The 11,641-nt window shown below is 44.8% G+C and overlaps 1 pseudogene; it reads left to right on the top strand.

Moving 5' to 3' along the window:
* Nucleotides 1–3,476: 3,476 nt before the first annotated feature.
* Nucleotides 3,477–8,696, top strand: LOC140605021 (ferritin light chain pseudogene; annotated as a pseudogene).
* Nucleotides 8,697–11,641: the final 2,945 nt, after the last annotated feature.

Genomic DNA, 11,641 nt, shown 5'->3' with positions numbered 1-11,641 from the left:
CCTAGGGCTGCCATAACACATTATAATAAACTGGGGAGCTTAAAACAACATAAATTTATCCTTTCACAGTCCTGGAGGCCAGAAATATGAAATCGAGGCATTGCAGGCTTGGCTCCTTCTGGAGGATCTAAGGAAGAATCTCAAAGCTTCTGGTGGCCACTGACAACTCTTGGCATTCTTTGGCTTAAGGCTGCATAACTCCAGTTTCTGCCTCCCTCTTCACTGGCCTTCTTCTCCCTGTACCTCTCTCCTGTTTCTAATAAGGATGCTCATCATTGGATTTAGGGTCCAACCTAATCCTGGATGATATCACCTCAAGATCCTTACCTTAATTGCATCAGAAAGAACTTTATTTCACCTAAGGTCACATTATGAGGTTCTGGGTGGACATATCCCTTGGGGCCTATAATTCGACCCTCTACCATGCTGAGCTAAAAGCTTTTCTTAAGCTTGGCACCCTCCTGGGCTATGATCAGGAAAGCGAGACTCTAGCCTCCAATACTCTGATTCCTCTAGACCACTCTGGGACTTTCTGCTGCTCCCATGTGCCTCTCATGATGTGATCCCAAGGGGCACAGGAGAAGGACACCTGCTTCTTCTCTAGGCATAGGTTAAAAACCAACTAACCATAGGTTAATTGAGCCATAGGTTCAAAATTAATTTTAAAACAACTGATACTCCAAGTAAGCACTCAGCCAATGGTGCCCCATCATGACAATGCCGATAATCATTTTTGTGATTATAATTGTCATAAAAAATGAAAACCCAGTATTGAAATGATCTTACATCATTGTATATTAAAAATAGCCCCTCTCAAATTATGAACAAATGTATTATTTCCAGCTCATATAAAAACATTATTGATACCTGCTTGCGCTTATTATGGTTGAAATCAAAGTTATGAAGACATAATATACATATAAGCCCATGTTTTATAAAAAACGTCTATCACAGTGAAAGCCTGCCATTAAACAGCTGCTTATTATCTTCTGAGCTTAACACCCTAACATGGATGAGAGTAAGCCTTCACAAAGGGGACAGGGTTCTGGCATTGTTAATTATTATTTTAAGACCCAGCAGCTAATGTTGTCTCTCAGGAAATAGATTCAGTGACATTTAGCTTTTCGACCTTTAGAAGAAAAGGACAAAATCTCCAACAGAAGACTCTCCCAACCTGGTTTTCTGTGCTTGCTGATGTGAAGTTATTTCCACAGCCACCACTGATAGGCAGAAATGGAACCGCCCTTTGGTCCCAGACCATTCATTTATTCACACATTCATAGTCATTGAGTGCCTGCCATGTGCAGGGCATTGGCGACAACCTGGTGAACTGGACAGGCCCTGCCTCATAGAACTCATAGGGAAGACAGATAAGCAGTGGAGGTAGTGGAGATGAATCTTGCTCCTCATACTCAGTGGCGTATATATACATATATTTCTTGATTTTTTTTTATAACTTAATCTACTTTCCATGTCAAGCTCCCATTCCCCCAGAGTAACAGAAACATCATCTCAGCCCATTAGAGACCTCTTCTTACCATGGGTAGCATATAATTTTGGAGATGGGTCTTACAAAGTGTTGAGGAGCTCTTGGGGAGGGATTAGGAAGGGCAACAATGTCTCTTGAGGCCACCTGAGGCTACTGAGCACTTGCATCTGCTGAGACATCCAGTATTCCATCTGGTGCTTGATATCAGCTTATGCGATCACCACTGAGATGTGACCCCGACCCATCTGTGCAGACCATTGTGTCCAGCAGCTCTGTATCCTGTGCCCGATCTGTGCTTGTGGGAATAGGAATTATTCTGGCGCATAGTGTTCTGGGATCCTAGACTCACTCCATACCTGTTCAGCTAGAGTTCAGCTAGAGTTCTGCTGCCGACCTGGATCTCCACATCTTTTCTCAGATTCCACAAACCTGTCTGTATCAGGTCTTTCTGCCACCCATCCCCATTCTGTCACTAAACAGTTTGTTGAAAGTGTTTAGCCCGAAACCTTCCATATGGAGATGCAGAGACCTACTTCCCTTCCATTCTGTGGCTCCTCTGTCCTCTGTGTCCTTAGTGTCCTCTCCATGCAGCCAGCAGTGGAAAAGACAGACAGTGGAGGAATTACTGGGGGCCTCTAGGTCCAGGTATGGAAGAGCAGAGATCATTTCTGTCAACAGTCCAGGGGTCACACTTAGTTATGGTCTCATCTGACTACAAGGGAGTCAGAAATGTCATCTAGCCGTGTGTCCAAGAGAAAAAAGAAAGGTTTTAGGGAGCATGATAGCAAATTCCGCCACAGGGGGAAGCCCTTCTCCCTCCAAGATGTTAAAGGAGCATTTTGCTTTCTGCTCTCCACATTGTTCCTCTGAAGCAATGAGCATATAATAGCCTCACAGGGGGTTTATGATATATTACCCAGCCTCACACATCATTTAAACTGTTGTAAGTGCTTTGCCAGCAGAAGATGGCATGCTCTGGGAGCACACGGAGGCCTTGAGCAATTTCAGCAACTGATAATAGAGAAAAGACTGTGACTGGGGCTGATGGCACAAAGCAGGTGTTAGGAGGCCAAAGCACTAGGTTTGTTTAGAACAGAAGAACAACAAGGCTGGAAAGACTGGGTAATGTGAGCCCCTCTTTATGATTTATATCACATAATCTAATTAACTTGGTACTTAAATAATACCGAAGTATTCCTTATATTAAGGAGCCTTTCCTCACTGAAGATTTTGACTCTACATGTACCTGACAGACGGTAGACCTCACCCCATTCACTGGGTTCGTCACTTTCAAAGTGCATGACATGGAAACCAACAACGGTTAAAACATGTCATTTGGGGGGCACCTGGGTGGTTCAGTCTGTTAAGCAACTGACTCTTGATTTCAGCTCAGGCCATGTTCTCAGGGTTGTGAGATCCAGCCTCAGCTCTGCACTCAGCAGGGAGTCTGCTGGAGATTTTCTCTCCCTCTGTCTCTGCTCCTCCCCACCCCCTCACTCCCTCTCTTAAAAAGAAGAAGAAAGAAAGAAAGAAAGAAAGAAAGAAAGAAAGAAAGAAAGAAAGAAAGAAAGAAAAGAAAAAACATATATATGGCATTTTGTGTAGCCCCCATGTTTGCATCACCTCATAGGCAGCCCTGACCAACAACCTGGAAATATTTGTTGAGGGCTCACCATATACCAGCATTGTCCAACCACTGTGGATGAGTTTTAAAAAGAAAAAAGAAGTCATTAACCAATATCCTTGCTGTTTTAATCTAATTGTAGAAATACTGCTAACAATAATTTAGCCTTTCTCTCATTGCTTCAACTGGGTGGTTCTGGACTGAGAAAAAAATCAAAGACAAAGGTTGACAGAGAAAGGTTTCATAGAAAAGGATACAGACAAGCCCAGAAAAAGAGAAGGGGAGAGAGGGGTGGAGTAGGCCGCTAGGAATTGGTATCAACTGAGACCAAGTCCCAAGGGAACACAACACAGGTAGATGAAAATGAAGTCAGAGGCAGTGAGGACAGATGAAGAAGAGCGAAGGAATCCAGACTGCGTCAACTACTCCGAAGTTTGTGCAGACAAATCATTTGTTGATCCACACCTTGATTTCGTAAGTTATAGACCATTTTTATAAAACTCTCATATTGTGAAGCAGAGAAAAGGGAAGAATTCTCAGTGTGAGTGTTATTGGCTAAATACCCTAATGTATAAACAAAACCATCTCTACTTTTCTAACGCATCCCCACGTATGTGTATGTGTGCGCATGGTATCCTCTGCAGCACTTTATAGAGACATAGAGAATTCACTGGGAATCACAATGAAATTTTTCAGAGAAAGACTTAATAACAGAGAAACTAAATGCTAAATCTGTGATACTCCCTAGTCATAACGGGATGTAGCCTGTATGACAGAACGATAAAGAGCTTTCAGAATCAACCATAACTAGATTCAAGTCCAGGCTCCCCTACATTCTGTGCTCTGTTGGTCAAATCAAACTGCTTAAGCCCTCGGAACCCCAAAGTACTTATCTAACAGGATGAAAATAATCTCTTCACAACTAGATTATGGTGAGAATTAAGTGAGATACCATCTGTAAACACCCAGCACTGTTCTAGTACATTGTGTGTGATCAATAAATGCTAATTCCCTTACATTCCTTAATGCTAATGTGGAATTAATAAACACCAGCCTTGCCATTTGGACATTCACAACACAGCACAAGCCCCGGTGATGGTTAGCTTTGGAAAGAGAGACACTGAGAATGTTCTGAGATAGACAGTAAGACCAGGAAGCCCCAGCAAGGATCATGTGATGGAAGAAGTTTACTTTGCATTTCAATCATAAGCAAAGTTCAAATTATCATCAACAGCATTAGCACAAGAAGGATAAAATGCTCTAATATAATAGGCTTGAATTTCTCTCTTAAGAACTTGAGAAATTAATTATATCCACCTTTTGCTAATCTCCCATGGGGGGGCACTAAGAGTTGTGAATGAAGGGCAAGTGAGGGAATGTTTTATTCTAAATTTTTTTTTAAAGATTTTACTTATTTATTCATGAGAGACACAGAGAAAAAGGCAGAGGGAGAAACAGGCTCCGTGCAGGGAGCTGGATGTGAGACTCGATCACAGGACTCCGGGGTCACGACCTGAGCCAAAGGCAGCTGCTCAACCACTGAGCCACCCAGGGATCCCAAGTGAGGGAATGTTTAACCACAATTTGGACAACAATTTAAAAGTTAACTCTAAAGAAAGAGTCTTTTATTATTGTGCAATTAATTAACTCCCAATTACTTTGCTCCAATGACTAAAGGTGACCGCTTCCTCACTGCTCACAATGAAACTTGCATTTTCCCCACATGGATACCACCCCTCCTCAGACATGGTCACTTAGCCCCTAGTAAGTGCAACATCTCCCTCTTGAATTTTAAATCAAATGGCTGCAGGCAATACAAGATCCAGTACAACACATGCTAAATCACAATTTGCGTCTGGAACACGCTTTGATGTAACAAAATTACAGGGCAACAGACCAACATTCAAAGATAAATTATTTACTCCTACTGATATGATTACTATAGAGGCAGGATTTGAAAGAGCACCCAAAATACAAAGCAAGGTGATTTGAGAATGTTACTTATGTCCATTTGGCATGTTCATCTCTACTCTATGAAAGAAAAATCTAGAAAGGAGGACGGTGGCAAATGAAACTAACCTCAAGCATTATGGGTCTGTTTGGCAAAGCACGGAGTGAGGTAGAGCTAGTCAGTCAGGATTCATTAGGCACTCACAGTGTCCACAGGGAGGCAGCAGGTGCTCACAGAGCCCTCTCATCAGCGGTAGATTCTCAGAAACTCCTGAGGGACACTTGGTGTGTCTTGATAGTTTCTCCAAACACTGAACAAAGACCAGACAGTATTATCTGCTTCGCTAATTTCAAGCTTTTTCAAATGATAAGCAAACCCATATACTGACAGTGAACAGATGCGATGTGTTGGTGTTCATCATTTATGATCTTCCGGCTTGGTGCAATCAGCCCTTCAACCCATAAACTCGAGCTCCTACTGTGCACCAACCACTAACCTGACTGCCTTTAGAGACTTCGGATTGCAGGCAAGAGCTAGGCAGGCAAAGAGACAGATGCAATCGGTTCTGAGGAGCGAAGTGGAAGAGGAAACCATGAGGCATAAGGAGTGCAGGGGGTAGTGTGCTTATCCCCGACTGGGCACTGGGGAGCTCAAGAAGTCTTCCTAAAAGAAATAACATCTCTGATTAGGGTTGTTTGTTTGTTTGTTTGTTTGTTTGTTTGCAGGGGAGGGGGGACTAGGTTTTTTATTTTTATTTTTATTTTTTTATTTTTTTTGGGGGGGGGACTAGGTTTTTTAAAGGAAGCAGGAGCTATTCTAACAAGCAGGTCAGAGCAAGGTGGTGGTAACAATGAGGGCCCAGGTAGCCAAGAGATGCTGTGGAAAGACACGAGGCAGAAACTAGCAGAAACTTCGGGGGCTGATATTTGGGGTTCCACCTAGCACAGAGTGGAGGGTGCAAAGGGTTAAGGGGGGATGAGAGAAGTGCTGAGAAGCCAGTCAGGTTAGAGATGCAGGCAGAAGCCATGTCCTGAAGAGCCTTGTATGCCCTAAGGAGCGTGACTTTGATCCCAAAAGCAGTACAAAGCCATTGTAGGATTTTAGCAGGGACGCTCCCAGTTGAAGACGTGTATTCTTCTCACTGCAGCAAAGATAGTGAGGCTAAGATCACGGTGGTCAAACGGTTGTCCTCAAGATAGAATAGGGCCATACAAGCAGTGCAGGTGGAGAAACGTTTGGAGAGAGGAGGAAAAGAAGAGCTCAGGTTGGCAAATGGCAAATTTATGGTGCCCGTGCTACATCCTGGGGAATGTGTCCACTTTGATTTATGAAAGAGGTGTGGGGTGGTGGCACAGATCCGGGGCACAAGTGATTGTGGATGGCACGCTAGGCTGTGGCATGGCTCTGTCACAGACCTGTGGTCAGAATCCGCTCCCACCTGTCAGTGCCCACCCATGCCAGTTGTTAATATTCCTCCATAGGAGAGGATCCGGGATGACAATAGGAAAGGGTCGAGGATACAGAGCCCTGTGAGTTGTTCATAGGTCCGAAGATGAAGGCGGAGGAGGGGGCAGTGAGGAGAAAGAAGGAGAGGCTGGAGCTTTATAACAGCAAACACCAGGACGAATGTCTCAAGCTGAGAGGCAGCAGTGTCTGGGGAAGGGGAGCATAGGAAGCAGAGAAGACCCTGAACACGCTCATATTTTGAGAGAGAAAGTGGGCAGGTGGAGGAAGGGTAAAGCAACAGGAGAGAGCAGAGATGGACAACAGGATGCCATCCTTAAGCAAATAGGAGATGAGACGCAGAACCTTCTACCATGTGGAGCTATGCAATTATTGGGGGAGAACCCGGGAAAGGACTGAGAAAGGGGGTGCAGCAGGAAGTGAGGGAGGTTGGCTGGAGCTTCAGCTGGGGGCTCTCGGGGATGCGATGTGTAGGCAACGCAAGGAGAATGTTGTAGGTCAAAGTGTGACGAGCCAGGCTGGGGAATGTGTACTTGTGGATACTCACCAAAGTTTATTTATATATTTTTTAAAGATTTTATTTTATTTATGAGAGAGAGAGAGAGAGAGAGAGAGAGAGACCTAGGCAGGGGGAGAAGCAGGCTCCATGCAGGGAGCCCAGTGCAGGACTCGATCCTGGGTCTCCAGGATCAGGACCTGAGCTGAAGGCAGACGCTCAACTGCTGAGGCATCCAGGCATCCCCCTCACCAAAGTTTAATCTTGTTTTCCTAATAGATCTCTAGAGAGCGCGTATAAAACCAGAAGGGGCAATCACCCGGTTGGATTTAGCAGTAGAATTTTGCTGTAAAGACAAGGAAGCAAGGAAGCTGTCAAAGAACGTTATCAATGACATGATGGTGTCTATACTTTGAGACACGGGAAGGGAGAGGAAGGAGAACAAGGAGAGATGGAGGAGCAAGGCAAATCGGAGAACAGGCACAACAGGTATAAAACAGGTGTGTAAAAGTAAGAGAGCTAGAGGGACGCCTGGGTGACTCAGTGGTTGAGCATCTGCCTTTGGCTCAGGGCATGATCCCTGGTCTGGAGATCGAGTCCCATGTCAGGCTCCCTGCATGGGGCCTGCCTCTCCCGCTGTGTCTCTCATGAATAAATAAGTTAAATATTTAAAAAAAAAATAAAAGTAAGAGAGCTAGTGTATTAGAAAAAGGTCATGGGGAAAATATAGATCTTTCGGATTTTGCTGGAGGAACAATTCCAAATGCGGTGAGGTAGTCCAAAGCTCAAAGTGGCTGCGTGCCAGGGAGGTTGATGGATGAAGAAGTTTTGCAACTACACTTGGTAGTGGGTTGAGCTGTGTTTCAAAGCCAGTTCTCTTTGATTCCAAAGCCTATGCTCCTTCAATTATGGTGGGGCTTGAGATGAAGAGGGCCACAGTGCGCCAATGAGCCCAGAGGTCCCGCGGATCTGTCTCTTGCTTCAACAGTGTGTGGATAGAACAGACCCAAGGATGCCCCTTCTTCCAGCCCCTGACCACCCTCCAATCTTTTTTCCAGTCGCAGCCTACAGAGCTATCTTCTGCATCACCCTCTGCCTGTGAGACCAGCCAACCTCCTATTTTGAGCTTAGCTCCTAATTACCCACCAACAGTGAGCTCCCAGATTTGTCAGTATTATTCCATTAAGTTGGAGGCCACTGTCGACCCCCTGGTCAACATGCATCTGCGGGCCTCCCACACCTACCTCCATCTGCGCTTCCATTTCTACTGCAAGGATGTCGCTGGAGATGAGGGTTGGGGTATGGGCCACTTCTTCGGAGAGTTGATTGAGAAGCCTGAGGATACTAAGCATCTCTTGAAGATGCAAAACCAGAGCAGCAGCTGTGCCCTCTCCCAAGCTGTGCAGAAGCTATCCCAAGACAGCTAGGGGGTAAAACCCTGGAGGCCATGGAAGCCACTCTGGTTCTGAAGAAGAACCTGAACCAGGCCCTTCTGGATCTGCATGCCCCAGGTTCTGACTACACAGACCCGCAGCTCTGACTTCGGGAGAACCACTTCCTGGATGAGGAGGTGAAACTCATCAAGGAGATGAGCGACCACCTGACTAACCTCCACAGGCTGGCCGGCCCCCAGGCTGGCCTGGGCAAGTACCTCTTCCAAAGGCTCACCTGAGCATGACAGGGAGCCTCTGAAGCCCAGCAGCCTTTGAGGGACCCCTGTGGCATCCTCCTGGTGCCGGGGCTTGTGGGTAAGCCTCGCCCTGCAGCCACCAGGCAGCTTTTTGACCACCTGGGAATCCCCTCCCAAGTCTTGAGCCAAATGGAAACAATAAAGCTTTTTGGAGAAGAAAGACAGAGAGAAAGAGAGGGGAAGGAAGAAAGAGAAGGAAAGGGAAAGAGAGGGGCAGTGAGCTGCAGCCCTTACTGTGTGGAAGAGCGATCAGCTCTGACAACTGTGAAGAAGAGAGAGCTAAAAGCTCCAAGCCCTCAGAGAAAGGCTCTTGTCCACGAGCGTGCCAGGGTAGTGGCTTCCTAGGAGCACTGGGGATTGGGACAGTGGCCTCCCGCCCCCATCCTGAGATGTGTGGACACAGCACACTGAGGAGTCCTGTGGCAATCGGTCCTTTGTAGATTCTAAGCAGAGCGTTGGTAAGAAATGGTCATGTTGCCTCCTAAGAAACCGGAGTCTAGATTTGAAGGCAAAAAGGAGACTGGATAGTTCATTAGCCTGACCACACACTGCAAATTCCTGGAGGCCCAGGTACTTAGGAGAACTCAGGAGGACTTCGACCTCTGCAGAGGGAGCCTGCTATGGCCTAAATGATCCCATTTCCAAGGGCATGGACTGTCGGCTGACAAAAAAAAACAAAAACAAAAACAGGAAGCTATCGTGTTGGCTCCATAAGGAAAACAATGAAGGCTTTGGCTGCTAGGCAACTGGTCCTCATCTTTGAAGACTTCAAGGTTTTGCTGCTGATCTCGGTTCTCTTGATCACCATCCTTTTGATTCCCGTGGTCCCTGACTGTCTTCTATCTTGCTATGTTTGACTCCTATTATTTACTGTTGTATATATGCCATTGCCGAATGCCCAGTAAATGGCTTGTTCATCCTAACCAAGTACTCAGCACCCTGGAGGTGCCCGATAGGCATTTTATTGACTCTCTGGAGGAAATGATGAACGCTTTTAATGGACCATCTTGTGTTTGTTTTCGTCATCTCATTAATATACATTTCTGTGGTTTACACACCGTCTTATATTTTCTTTTTGTGTGTGTGTGTCTGTGTTTCATTTAGTCAGTTTATGATGTCTTTTTTTATAGTATTGTTTTTCTTCTAGTAAAGATTGATCCCATATTGTATTGTAATATCATATCTCTTTGCCTCTTTAATCCGTAAAGGTCCCCCCAGTGTTTTTATTTTTTTTGTTTTTTTTTTTGTTTTATAATAAATTTATTTTTTATTGGTGTTCAATTTGCCAACATACAGAATAACACCCAGTGCTCATCCCCTCAAGTGCCCCCCTCAGTGCCCACCACCGAGTCACCCCCATCCCCCACCCTCCTCCCTTTCCACCACCCCTAGTTCATTTCCCAGAGTTAGGAGTCTTCCATGTTCTGTCTCCCTTTCTGATATTTCCTACCCATTTCTTCTCCCTTCCCCTCTATTCCCTTTCACTATTCTTTATATTCCCCAAATGAATGAGACCATATAATGTTTGTCCTTCTCCGACTGACTTACTTCACTCAGCATAATACCCTCCAGTTCCATCCACGTCGAAGCAAATGGTGGGTATTTGTCGTTTCTAATGGCTGAGGAATATTCCATTGTATACATAAACCACATCTTCTTTATCCATTCATCTTTCGATGGACACCGAGGCTCCTTCCACATTTTGGCTATTGTGGACATTGCTGCTAGAAACATCGGGGTGCAGGTGTCCCGGCGTTCCATTGCATCTGTATCTTTGGGGTAAATCCCCAGCAGTGCAATTGCTGGGTCATAGGGAAGATCTGTTTTTAACTCTTTGAGGAACCTCCACACAGTTTTCCAGAGTGGCTGCACCAGTTCACGTTCCCACCAACAGTGTAAGAGGGTTCCCTTTTCTCTGCATCCTCTCCAACATTTGTGGTTTCCTGCCTTGTTAATTTTCCCCATTCTCACTGGTGTGAGGTGGTATCTCATTGTGGTTTTGATTTGTATTTCCCTGATGGCCAGTGATGCAGAGCATTTTCTCATGTGCGTGTTGGCCATGTCTAGGCCTTCCTCTGTGAGATTTCTCTTCATGTCTTTTGCCCATTGCATGATTGGATTGTTTGTTTCTTTGGTGTTGAGTTTAATAAGTTCTTTATAGATCTTGGAAACTAGCCCTTTATCTGATACGTCATTTGCAACTATCTTCTCCCATTCTGTAGGTTGTCTTTTAGTTTTGTTGACTGTATCCTTTGCTGTGCAAAAGCTTCTTATCTTGATGAAGTCCCAATAGTTCATTTTTGCTTTTGTTTCTTTTGCCTTTGTGGATGTATCTTGCAAGAAGTTACTGTAGCCGAGTTCAAAAAGGGTGTTGCCTGTGTTCTCCTCTAGGATTTTGATGGAATCTTGTCTTACATTGAGATCCTTCATCCATTTTGAGTTTATCTTTGTGTATGGTGAAAGAGAGTGGTCTAGTTTCATTCTTCTGCATGTGGATGTCCAATTTTCCCAGCACCATTTATTGAAGAGACTGTCTTTCTTCCAATGGATAGTCTTTCCTCCTTTATCGAATATTAGTTGACCATAAAGTTCAGGGTCCACTTCTGGGTTCTCTACTCTGTTCCATTGATCTATGTGTCTGTTTTTGTGCCAGTACCACACTGTCTTGATGACCACAGCTTTGTAGTACAACCTGAAATCTGGCATTGTGATGCCCCCAGATATGGTTTTCTTTTTTAAAATTCCCCTGGCTATTCGGGGTCTTTTCTGATTCCACACAAATCTTAAAATAATTTGTTCTAACTCTCTGAAGAAAGTCCATGGTATTTTGATAGGGATTGCATTAAATGTGTAAAGTGCCCTGGGTAACATTGACATTTTCACAATATTAATTCTGCCAATCCATGAGCATGGAATATTTTTCCATC

This window comes from Canis lupus, chromosome 1 (assembly GCF_048164855.1).
Source record: "Canis lupus baileyi chromosome 1, mCanLup2.hap1, whole genome shotgun sequence".
Taxonomy (NCBI): domain Eukaryota; kingdom Metazoa; phylum Chordata; class Mammalia; order Carnivora; family Canidae; genus Canis; species Canis lupus.
The sequence above is the reverse complement of the archived record's forward strand: the minus strand, read 5'-3'. Positions and strand labels throughout refer to the sequence as shown.